Raw genomic sequence first — 13,138 nt, 5'->3', positions numbered from 1 at the left:
GGGTGCAATATTCCACTGGCACTTGGCTCGAGTAGTGTGTATATTCCACTGGCACTTGGCTCGAGTGGTGTGTATATTATTGCCCAAATGGTCTTCTGTCTTTAGCAACCCCTTTCCTCATACTTTGGCTAGGGGGAACAGGGTTTTGTAGGGGTTTTTTTGAAGCTTTTTTGTCTGTTGTTCTGTTGGTGGTTATTGATTGGGGGTCCTGTAATACCCTCTCAAGGATGTATGGGAAGCAACAGGAAACACAGGGGACTCATCACCATGTCATTCCTCAAGTCCCAAAGTCCTTAGTTAAGTCTGCCTTCTCATTTCCACCTTTCAGCGTCTTCCTGTTTGTTTGTTGTTATGTTCAGGGTTTTAGTTTTAAGTGGGAGAACCTGGGAGAAATGGGCTACTTCATCTTCTTGGAAGCAGAGGTCTGGAGGCCTTTTGATGTTAAAAAGTACTGCTGACTGTAAATTAAAATTTGATGATATACACCTTGCCCTTTAAGAATTATTTTGCTAGATGATGTGGCTTCCCAAAGTTGCTACAATTTGATTTTCATACTTCTAAAAGCCAAGTGTTGTGCTGGAGTTGAAATTTAAAGATAAGCAAGAGATGAGGCTAAGATGATCTATGTGGTAACAGATTAAAGTTGGAAACATCAATATACATTCATGTTTAGCTTAATATTGCTTCATATTACCTTAATACACATGGTCATGTAGAGAGATACTTACAGATATGTGCATATACATGGGTAATGTGCACACATATTATCTCTTTGCTCTGTCAGCTGAGAAGATCTAGAAGCAATGACATCCTAGCAGCAATTAGCACACCCCACACCCAGATCCTGCTGTCTAATACCGTTCTCCACTAAAAAGACCTAGTTATCCTTGAAGAAATAGCTGATTCTAGGACTGGGGCAGTAAATATACAAGATTTATATGCAAGACCATCTTATAGTGTCAGAAAGTAAGGAAGTTCCAAAAAAAATATAGGATGGGGATACCTCAGAGTGGCACAAGAGCCAACTGAAAAGAGTTCACAAGGGTCAGGACTAGAGCAATTTGAGGAACAAAGTAACTAAAGTAGAATTCGATTATAACCCAAAGTATAAAATAAAAATCCATGAGTTCTTCTGATATAAATAAATAATTGGATACATAAACGCAGGAGAATAGATAAATCTCCAGTGCAAAGGAATTCCAAATAGTTTATGTAGTACTCCATCTTAAGCATAACTCCCTATTCCTTAGTTGTGGGCTGAGCATATTGACTTCCTTCCAAACAAGTACAGTATGAAAAAGGGAAAACAGTAATCTTACGATGCAGAAACCTGAAAAACACTACCTCAGCCTGGTGATCAAGGTCCACCTCAGCATTCATAATGCATATTGATACTTTGTACACTTGATGTGATCTGACAAAATAACCCTTCTACTCTGTGGTCTTCCTCCCCAAAACACATAATCCCAATATTATCATGAAAAATGCATCAAACAAATTCTAGTAGTAGGCATCCTACAAAAACCTAACGACTCAAAATTGTCAAGGTCATCCAAGGAAAATCTGAGAAGCTATCAAACCCAAGAGGAGCCTAAGGAAACACGGCAACTAAATGTAATGTGATGTTTTGGATGAAATCCTGGAATAGAAAAAGGACATTAGGTAAAAACTAAGGAACTGGACTAATGGATGGGCTATAGTAAATGATAATGTATCAATATTTGTTAATTGATTGTAACAATGTAACATACTAATGTAAGTGGATCATCATAGAGGGAAATGGGTAGAGTGTATATGGAAACACTTTATACTATCTTCTCAATTTTTCTGTACAATTAAAACACTTCTAAAAAATAAAGTCTATAAAAACGGCTGTGTTTTCTTGTTTTATGATTATGTGCCTGTATTTCCTAATAAATACGTAAATTTGATTAACCTTCCTTGATACTGATATTACAGAAAATACTAAGTAACTCTGAAAGAATTTGTAACTCCAATGCAACAAGCAATAATTCTTGGTATAAACTTTTTGGAAGAACCCACTGAATAAATCAAAGCAAATTGTCTTTAAAGGCTGAATTTCTTTTCAGTGTTTAATCTTTTATATGATTAATGCATACCACAAGCATGATTCTGTTTCAAAGAGCAGAAAATGTTGATTGTAGGCAATGTCTAAAGTACAGTGAAATATTAATGCCTGATGCTATAACAACTTTAATGTATTTGATGTTTTCAAAATGATGAATTGTTTTTTCAGTTGATAAAGTATTCACTTTTATACATTTCCTACCCGCCTTTTCCCAAAACACCCACAAGGAAATGATACTATCATCTGATATTAGGTTCATCAATTTAAATTGGAGTTTTTGGTAGCTGTGGTTGCCAATGGTACTGGAATGTGTGATACTTTTACAGATCCTATCCATGGCAAAATCTGATCTTCACAAGGTAAATCACAGTAGGTGCCTAAAGCCAAATGACATATAGCTTTGTAGCTAGATTACCAAGCATTTTACTTAGAGGCACAATAGGATGTAGAAAAGGCCATTTCTCTTTCTGTCTTTTTCTGCTTAAAGATCACTCACCATCTTCCTTTTTATCAGCCATTTCAGAAGTTTTCCACAAATTTAGACTATATAATGTCACTTAATGTGAATGTAGCTCAACATTCTGTTTTAGTACAGCTAATCTCACATTATTTTATTGGTGCTAAATATGTTAATCATCAGCAAATTTTTGTACTTAACTTTTTTTTTGATGTGGACCACTTTTTAAAGTCTTTATTGAATTTGTTACAATACTGCTTCTGTTTTATGTTTTGGTTTTTTGGCTGTGAGGCATGCGGGACCATAGCTCCCCGACTAGAGATTGAACCCACACTCACTGCATTGGAAGGCAAAGTCTTAACCACTGGACCGCCAGGGAAGTCCCTGTACTTAACTTTTAAAAATAATTAAAATAAGCTATTCAACACATTTCCCCTTAAAAAAAAAAAAAGTAATTCTCCTTAGGCTGGCCCTGGGCACATACGTGACTTTGCCATTTTTTCCATGGACTATTTTCTTATCTGTTCAACTGTGTCACATCTGTTCTACCTTCTCAAAAAGAAACATTTAAAGATTCATCTACGCACGCATGCATTCACACATTTATTAAATAAATCGATTGAACACCTACATACAGCACAGAAAAAAAGGCAGAAAACTAATCTGGGTTGCACAGAAAGTAATGAACTCAGTTACAATTTTTGGTGAACACAGGTGTTACTCAATCTACTGGAAATTACATTTCATTATGGGGACTCACAGACTCAAGGAAAATCAAGACCTAAATAATAATAAAGTAATAAAAGCACTAGCCATTTACTGAGTGCCTGCTTGTACCTGACTCTGAAACTCTAAAATCATTACGGATGTTTTGAGCATTGTCGGATATAATTGTAATCTCCATTTTACAGATGAAAATAACAAGGTTAAGAGATATTAGGTTACTTGCCTAAAGTGAGGTGGCCCAGAAACTACAGAACTAGAAATTGAACCTTAGACTTCATAATGCCAAAGTCTGTGCTTTTAATCACAATGTGTGTGTGTGTGTGTATGAGAGAGAGAGAGAGAGAGAGAGAGAGAGAGAGAGAGAGAGAGAGAGAATGTGTTTAATAGAGAACTTCTGAGAAATGGCAAGAAAACTGCCAGGTATCCATAAAACAATAATTTAGGAGATTCCTACTATACAAGTAATTGTTAATCATATGGCTGAACTAAGGATCTCTCACTTTTGAACCAAGAAATCAAAAGCTTCCAGAAGTTGAGTCTAAATTTTACACTTACATAAGATACTTCATACAGAATGCTAAAGTATAATAACTAAAGAGCTCTGAAAATACTGGAAGCATTCATATTAGTATGATTTCATAATGTGGATAATAGAGGATTTAAGAAATTGGCAGAGGCAACTGCAGACTCATTTGTTATCATTTCTGTAAATAAAATGAGAAAAACGAAAAAAGAATGGCTGGCAATTTTAGGTAGTTTGCTTAATCTCCATACTAGGAAAGACTAAGCAAAAAAAAAAAAAAAATTCTCAAAATCTTATTTTTTGAAAGTACCTACAAGTGTATATGGTCTTTTTATACCAAAAAACTTGGAATTATGAACTGTCAAATAAGTCTAATCTTCTCTGATGATAAAATTGCTGACTTTATTTGAAACTATGAAATGAAAAATGAGGTAATAATCAGAAATTCTTAAGAAAAGGAGTAGAAAAAATATAATTATAAGAGTTATGTTAAAAAATATTTTGAAACAAACATAAAATCCCCATTACTGGTACAGAGCTTTTAAAACTTTACTTTGGTTTAAGTTTTAATAAATATGTTTACATAATTACTGTCATAAGGAAGACACAAATTTAGGTCAGCTTTCTTCATTCTTTCTTTATTAAGCATTATTCTATTTTGCTCCATCATCTTGTAATTATAATATAGTAACTGTGTAATTTTCTACTAAGTGGATATAATTTCCTAAACTGTTTTCCTACTGTTAACAATTAAAGGTGTTTCCAATTTTTTGTTATTACAAATGACATAACAATGAGCATCTTTATATAATAATTTTCTGGATTATAAATTATTTATTGGCATAGGCTTCCAGAATTAGAATTAATGTGTAAAAAGCTATTAACATTTTTATCTTGCTAGACATTGCCAAATTACTTGTCAAAAGATGGAACCAAATTATATTGCAAGAAACTTTGCCAACAGAAGACATTATATATAATTTTCGATTTTGCTAAATTAATAAGTTGAAAACCTATGTTCCATTTCTTTGAATTCTTTGATAACAGAGTGCCGCTGGAGGCTGGGAGGGCAGCCATGTCCGGGAAGGCTCCCCAGAGTTGGAGCGGGGAAGTGGAAAAAGGTAAAAAAAATACTAATTGTATTTTCCCTCGATTGTTATCTCTCACTCTTTTCTGCCTCTGTGTAACTTATATCCAGGTAGCTGGAGAAAAATCATGTGGCAGGGCAAATTGGTATTCCAATAAATTAATAATCACCAACTTCAAATGGATTTTCAAGACTGGAAATACTGCTCTGACTTACAGTACGTTCTTTCTAATTCTCCTTAAGGACTATTTTTTGAGAAGCTTTACCTGCCCTCCTCAAATGTCCCTCCATCCTCTCTACTTCCTTCATTCTGAGCTGGTGAGGTGCTTCACAGCTCATTAAGAACTCAGAAGTCAGTAAATAGTCCACTGCCAAATCCATTAATTCATTAGCATTTGCGTTGATCTTTGTATTCCCTTTTACTACACGAGTGAAAGTTAAAAGGCCATGTGCACTACAGAGAGCATTTCATTTTCTCTCATCTTCTCAAGTACTTCACAGCACTGCATTTTCTACAACCCATCTACTCCTTAGGAATGATTCTTGCCAAAATTCAACCTCATTCTAGACTAGTAACTCCAACTTAAAATGTTAAAAACTATACCTGTAACATGAAAGCCTCCCTCCTCCCCTAATCCCTGCATATCTTCTTTAGCCAATTCCTGTCTGAACTTTTCAAAATTGTTATCTTCATATACTGTTTCCATGTCCTCACGTCCCATTTACTCTAGAATTTACATCCATCTGACTTCTCTCACCGTAAGCTCTTTGCCCACTGTCCTGAAATTTTACTTATGAAGGTCACCAGCGATCTCCATGTCAGTATAGCCAATGAATAGTTTTTGTCCTATTTCTAGGCTTTTTCCTTCTTTACAAAAGAAAAAGAAAAACAAAAACCGTTTTTTTTCTTCTATGCTTTTACACTCTCATCATCTTCTGTCTTGGTATATTTTACTGGCTTTCTGTATTTAATCAGATTTCTAATATTCTATTAGTTTCCTTTATCTTCAGTGGAATAAACCAGTATATGAAGGATTATTCTCAACAGTTAGTTCTCATAATAACAGTACTAGTAGCAGCAGTCAATACTCTATAAAGCTTATCATGTGCCAGACACTATTCTAAGACACTGTTTAAATACATATATATATACACACACACACATATATATATATATATATATATATGAGGTTTTCCTCCTCATAGGCCTATGAAATAAGCCTATTATTATACCCATGTTACAAATGAGAAAACTGAGGCAATGAAAGGCCAAGGTCACATGATCAGTACTTGGTGGAGCCCCACCTAAGTTAATGCTGGGTTAATGCTGGACAAGTTAAATAATGTCTCACAGATTGGCCTTAAATGTGAGCAACATTTAATTAATGACTTGTGAAGTATCAGAAAAAAATGGAACATTTTAAATTGAATGGGAACTACTAAGCCATGTATCAGTAACTAAGAATAATTCTTATTGAATGAAATTATTTTTCATTATTCTTTTGAAAGAAGAATATTCTTGTGTTAGTGTTTTACAGTTTTCTTCCATTCACATATTTATTCATTTATTAGACACACATTTCCTACACACCTTCTATGTGCCAGTGTCTGCTGCAAGTCTTGGAAGATTCAGTGGTGAGCAAAAAATTACAAAGTCCTTGCTCTTAAGCAAATGTCCAGTGGTGGAGGAAGACAGAGTCAACATGTAAATAAATTTTGTACAGCGACAGAAATACGACTGGACAATGGGACGGAGAGGCAGTGAGGAGGCAGGTCTCTTTGGTCAAGATAGTAGTGGTGGCGTTTGAACCGAGGCCTTAGTGATCAGAGGGAAATTGGTCTGGGTAGAAGGATTAGCCAATCTAAAGCTGGGAGAGCAAGAAGTAGAGCTTGTTGCATCTGAGGGACTGAAAAAGATAACTGTGCCTCGAACCCCATGAAGGTCAGGGAAAGATGTAGTAAGTGACCAGACCACATGGTCCCTGTGAGCCTGGCTAAGTAGTTGAAATTTTAATCTCTTTACAATAGACAGCCTTTAGAGGTTAGAAGCAGTGCAATAATAGCATCTGATTTGTGCTTTTTAAAAGACTACTTTGACTGTTGAGTGTCCTACAAAAGCAAACTACTTGTGTCTCTATGAAGTGCAGATAGTAAATTTTAAAAAGCCCAATGAGCTCATAAGTAGTTGGTTTACTAACTGTAATCATTTCTCTTAACTAGACTTCATTAATATAAGCTTGGTGAGCTTGGGGTCCTGGGGCATATTAGATTAGGGAAACCCAACTATTTTCAAATAGTGATTTGGAAAATTCTCGAAATTGTTGGGGTTCAGGAAGATTATTTTATTGCTGGGCCTGGATGGGAAGTTTAGAATAAGAAAAGAAAGTATGATGGCTGGCTTCCATCTATTCTCCCTTTCTGTGGGAGAAATGATGGTGGGGTGACTACTTTGCTGTTGACCCAATGCTTAAATTTCAGAGCTCGTTCAATCCAGTAAATATTTGCTGAACAACTATTATATGTTAGGCACCTTGCTGAACCTGGGAATATAGAGAATAATTAATAATAAAAGCAGGTATTCCTAATAAGAGACAGGCACTGTGCTAATGCTTAACATGCACCATCTCAAGTTAGATTAATTTACACACTGACCATATAGGGTAGATGCATTTATTATACCATTTTCCGGGTGAGAAATCTAATCCGTTTAAGGGGCTTAAGTTACTTCTCCAAGGTTACACAGCTAGTTAGGGGCATAGGCAGTATTTGGACTCAGGTCTGGTATCAGCACCAATTCTCTTAGCCATTATGCTCTATAAGGACCTTACTCGAGAAGTTCAGGATTATCCATATATGGGTACAACCAACCCTAAGACCATCTGGCAAAACTGGCTGCTTGAGAAGTCCTGGATTTATGTAAGATGCTCTTGGAATGGAGAAGATCGTGAAGGAGGGTCCCCAAAACACACTCTCTATACTAAGGGGTAACAAGAGAGAATTAGCCTACAGCAGTATGATATTGAGGACCAAGAAACAGTGTTTCTCTCTTTTGTGAATAGTTATTAAATTATTTCTACTTCAAAATATCAGAAAGAAATCACAGTACTATGGACAGTTTGTGGAGCCACCCTATCTTAGCGTGAATCCTGGCAGGTGTAGAGTTCATAGTATGACTCTGGCACCTAAGTGTAGTTAAGTAAGCTTTCATTTTTCTTTAGCCTTAAAGCAAAGTAGCTTTCTGATAGGTATAATTTAGGAAAGTCTTCAAAGAAAATATTTGAAGTCCACTATCTCAGAGAAAAGCAATTTTGCAAAAGATCTATCAGCAAAAGCAAGGCCAAACACACTAATTATTTAGTGAGACTTGTATTGTTATATCATTGCTCATGTTGTTTCTTTATGCATTTACCTGGAAGAAGGTTTTTAATGTTCAACAATTCTCAAAGAGATAAAGACCCACACTGATGTGTCAGAAGGAGCTTTGCCCCGGAATTAGATCAGTTTAGGTTTGGCTACTTACTAGAATTAGGTAACATTCTTAATCTTTCTGAGCCTGTTTCCTATCTGCAAATAGGGATAACACTATCTATTACAGAGGGATGGGGTTAAATTAAATGACACATGTAAATGAAATATATCCTTCCAGACTAACATACCTAGTAAATGTTAAGTGATCTGCAAATATTCTGCTTTCTTGAAATGGATGAAACCTGTTATCATGTTCTTAACCAATGGTCTAAATATCAAGACAATATTTAGTTAAAAGTTATATTTGTTCTTTCACTGTCCATCTGCATTTTAACATATTCTAACATATTCTCCTTGATCAATTGTGTCAATATTAGTAACATTTGTCATTTAAGCTATTACTGTTCATATGTTTAAAATATTTCAACATGATATAAGTCATTACTCAAAGGGATGCCTAGCTGGCTTTGTCAAAGATTTATTTGAAGTAAAAATAAAAGACACAATTTTCATTTTTACCTAGTTTTATTGAACAGTGTATTCATTAACTGTATGAACTTTCTGGCCAACCCAATACAGTAGCCAAGACATGGAAACATCCTCAGTGTTTTTTTGTGGATGAATGGATGAAGACAATGGGGTGCATACAACCTACTATTATTCAGCCATGATAAAGAAGGAAATCTGGCTATTTGTCACCACATGGGTGGATTTAGGAGGCATTATGCTAAATGAAATGTCAGACAGAGAAAGATAAATACTTTAGGATCTCATATGTGAAATCTAAAATACTGAACTCATGATAGAAAGGATGGAATGATGGTTGCCAGAGCTGGGGGTTGGAGGTGAGGAAAATGAGTGAAGATGATCAAAAGATAAAAACTTCTAGTTATAAGATAAGTGAGTAATGGTGATGTCATGTACAGCTTGGTCACTACAGTTAACAATACCGTATTTTACGTTTGAATGTTTCTAAGAGAGTAGATCTTGAAAGTTCTCATCACAAAAATAAAATTTGTAATTATGTGAATTAAGGTTAACTAAACTTATTGTGGTTGTCATTTCACACTATATATATATATATATATATATATATATATATATATCAATCATCACATTGTACACCTTGGACAGATAGAATATTATATATCAATTCAATCTCAATAAAACTGGAAAAATCTCATTTATATTTTAGCATAAATATATCAAATTGGGTTTCTTGACAAGATTAATAATAACTATAGATAAAAGGAAGTAAGATATTGTTGTTGCTGTTGTTTGCTTTTCCAGAGTGCAAAACACTAAAAAGGGGGGAGGTGAGTATGGGCTTGCAAATGCTGCTTCATAGGCCCTGATGCTGTGATACAGACATTTAGTCCAGATCTGAAAGAGAACTTGAGTCATTTCAACCAATCTGCAAAACAGTCGTGTTCAAACGTGAAGAGATGAAGAGATATCAGTAAATTCTTTTTCACACTGCAAGAAATCTGCCTTCAGCTTTCAGCAAAACCTCAGTTTTGGGGTTATGAGGGTAACAGTTCTTAAGCAAGCAGTACAATGCTTCCACCAGTGCTTTCTCCCTACGATGAATAAGTTTTCAGTCTCCCCACCAGTGCTCATCCCTTCTCCCCTTAATGTCTTGGCCAAAATTCAACCATCAGCCCAGAAAACTCTTTCCCAGTTTCATTGCCTGTACGTGACCACGTTATTTCAATCACCTTGGCAACATTTATATTACCTACTTCCTAAGGTAGGTATTATATATATGAGATTTTAAATAAAAGAATGCCTGTAAAGTACTTAATGGTCAACTCCTAGCACAATATGAATATTCCATAACTGCTGACTAGCATTATTATTATATCATTTACATTAAAACTGATCTGTACTTTCTTTCACACACCCATGTTCTTTGTCCCCAACTGGGGTAAAGGAAATAAATGAACATTTATTGATTATCTACAGTAAGAGTATAGAATGCAGTGTAGGCTACAGAATTAGGGGTGTTCAAGACTGAAACTGACCTGGATTTGAATTCCAGACCTCTCACTTACTTAGACTTTACGACGCCTCAGTTCCCTTACTGATAATTAGAGATAATAGACATTTCAGGCACCACGGTAAGGATTAAAAATATTATAATGTTTGGATCCAGAAAGGGCATTCATTACCTCATTTAATGTACACTGTTAGATAATCTGATTGAGTTTTGAGAATCTGATAACGGCTCTGCATCCTTTTGCTAAAAATAATTAGATAGGTAGATAACTATTCATAGCATTTTGCATAGAATTCCAGGGCTTTGCTAATACGAAAATCAATCAAAGGCTTTAGTTGGCACAAAGAACTCAGAGAAATTGTTATGGGGCAAGAATTAGAATTCTTCTTGAAATACAGACTATCATCCTGGAGAAGAAAGGACAACATTTTAATGTGGTTAAATTTGGGTCAAAACTATGCACTTCCTTAATGGTGTTTCTACCAGCTCTTGATTTGACTGGGATTGAAATTTCTGACATTACTGTCCCCATCACAGACTTGAAAACCTGGCAGACAATCAAGTGCAACCTACAGTTAAAGGTCGCTCATCTAAAAACATGGGTATGTTACTACCATTCTGACAAGAGCGTTATGAAGATTAAGAAGAAGCACAAATAAACTCTCCTAACACCTGACAGCCAAGTAATACATCTTTCAGCTCTTTCAATTCTTTTTCCTGCTTACCTGACTTATTTCCTTCCCTGCTCTGAGTTCTCACTGTGTTTCATGTCCCACAATGCTGAAGTCATTGTAATGCTTTTACTCAGGAATCTCATTTAACATTTAGCATAGTAAATAAGAAAGCCTAAGAAGTGACTGAGGTAAACTGTCATTATTGCATCATTCTGATAACCTGATTTGTCCAGAAATGTAACTATGTGATTCTCCTTTACTTCCAGTTGCTCACCATTCATGGGCACAAATTGAGTGTATATCAGATATATTAAATTCCTGGAAAATTATCTGTGGTGTGATTTGGGGTTCTATTTGTGTACTACAGCTTTCCTAAAACTAAACTATTATCATTTCTACCCCTCTTCTGTCTGAAAATCCTCAAAACATAAGTTCTAATTAATAGTTATACTAGTTGGCATTATAGTCATTCTTTTTTGCTTTTTCTCTGATTGTAAGTCTCTTCTGACTCTTAAGTCAATCAAATGGGTTCTCTACATTTGAGGAAGCTCAAAGAGGAAAATAGGATGAGTAGGGTAAGAAGACATTCACACATAGAATTAGTGGAAGCCTTACCAGTAACAAAACTAGTGAAATTAGAGCTAATTAATTAGCAGCCAGGAAAATTTCATTATGTGTTGTCATTAACTGGTCAACTAGGGTAACTAGGCTTACACACAATAGAAAGAAAGAGTAGAAAATCTATTGTTTCTGCCAGCTTCTCCTGCTCGTTATCAGCTCAATTTTCTCCTAGTTTATGAAACAATAACAGTTTGGTATTAGAATTTAAGTGCCATCAATATAAGATATGGAGATATGTGAAGCCTACTCCACTTTCTTTGTAAACTAGTACTATAGCATCATAAATTCCACATTAGAATGATTCAGTTGAAAGACAAAATTCATGCAGAGTACACTATTTGTTTAAACTTCAAAAAAATCAAAAAAGATTGCTATATCTTGTTAGATATGTTATGATCCCAAAGATATGTTATGAATCCCAAAGCCAGCCAGGCTATCCCTCTGCATTTCTTTGTCCTAACACAGGCTTTTGTCCACCAGCATCCCCATCGGCCCCTATACAGAAGAGAACACCGTCTGTTCATCAAGAGCCCCACGCCGCAGACACACGGCGCGGAGTTAGAGCTCAACGATGAAGCTGGAGGAGAGGCAGGGATCTCCCAGTTGTGTCCGGCCTGGTGGGATTTTAGAGAAGCTATTTATTTAGGAAGCGTCCCTTTCTTCAGACAGACTGGGGCATTTCCAGTGGCTGGCCACAGTGCCCCGAAAAGGTGGACTCAGATGGACTTGGGCATCAAGGAAGGTTCTGTGTGGGGCTCACGGGCTGTTCTTCCGTGTTTCGAACATACAAATCAAGTTGGGGGCAGGCCACCACTAGTGCAGGGCCGACCAGAAGGCACGTTCAACAAAGTTTCCCCTCCCTAACCCCTGCAGCCCCTTCTAACAAAAGGAAGACCAAAAGGAAGATGTCCAGGGAAGCCTCATCTAAAAGGTGGAGGAGCAACATTCCTCGGTGCAAGTGTCCTGGCCGTGGCTGCAGTGGGAGGACCACACCATGCCACCCCCTGGCTGGGTGTCATGATGAAATTTGGACATTATACCAGAAGCCAAAGGGTCACTCCACCAAACCCTTAAGAAAAGGATGAGGGACGAAGCATGTGTGCCCTCGAAGCCCCAATCTTCTGGTGCTCCAGTCTTCAAAACTTACACAAGCTGCCTCTTACATGTCTCCTTTAGTTGTCACCTTGGGACAAGGACCTCTGAGCACCTGACTGAGGAAACAGAAAGGCCGCTGCCACAATCATCCTACTGAGCCCTCTCCCCTCCCCTCAAAAAGGGCCAGCAGCCCCCTTCCCTTGAAAGGGCTTTTCTTTAGAAAGGGCGGCCTGGACTTAGCATGAGAGGGGAATGCAGTTTAGAGACACCTGGGACCACGGGGTGCTTTCAAAGCCTCTCCCCGCCCTTCCAGGTCTTGTCTGGTGGGGTTTTCAATATTAACGCCGCACAGATAAATAACACCCAGTGTCAGGATGAAGTGTTCTTACGTGCACAGGG

General features: G+C 36.6%; 1 protein-coding gene across 1 annotated transcript in view; it reads right to left on the bottom strand.

Moving 5' to 3' along the window:
• The window catches only part of LOC308610313 (uncharacterized protein), a gene marked incomplete at its 5' end in the record, with an annotated part of 33,395 nt that overhangs the window by 4,589 nt on the left and 15,668 nt on the right, over positions 1-13,138 (bottom strand). The gene's annotated exons all lie outside the window — the stretch shown is intronic.

The sequence above is a fragment of the Mesoplodon bidens genome (assembly GCF_964165515.1).
Source record: "Mesoplodon bidens genome assembly, contig: HAP1_SCAFFOLD_342, whole genome shotgun sequence".
In the NCBI taxonomy this organism is placed as follows: domain Eukaryota; kingdom Metazoa; phylum Chordata; class Mammalia; order Artiodactyla; family Ziphiidae; genus Mesoplodon; species Mesoplodon bidens.
Note: the sequence above shows the minus strand (reverse complement) of the source record. Positions and strands in the feature narration are given on the sequence as shown.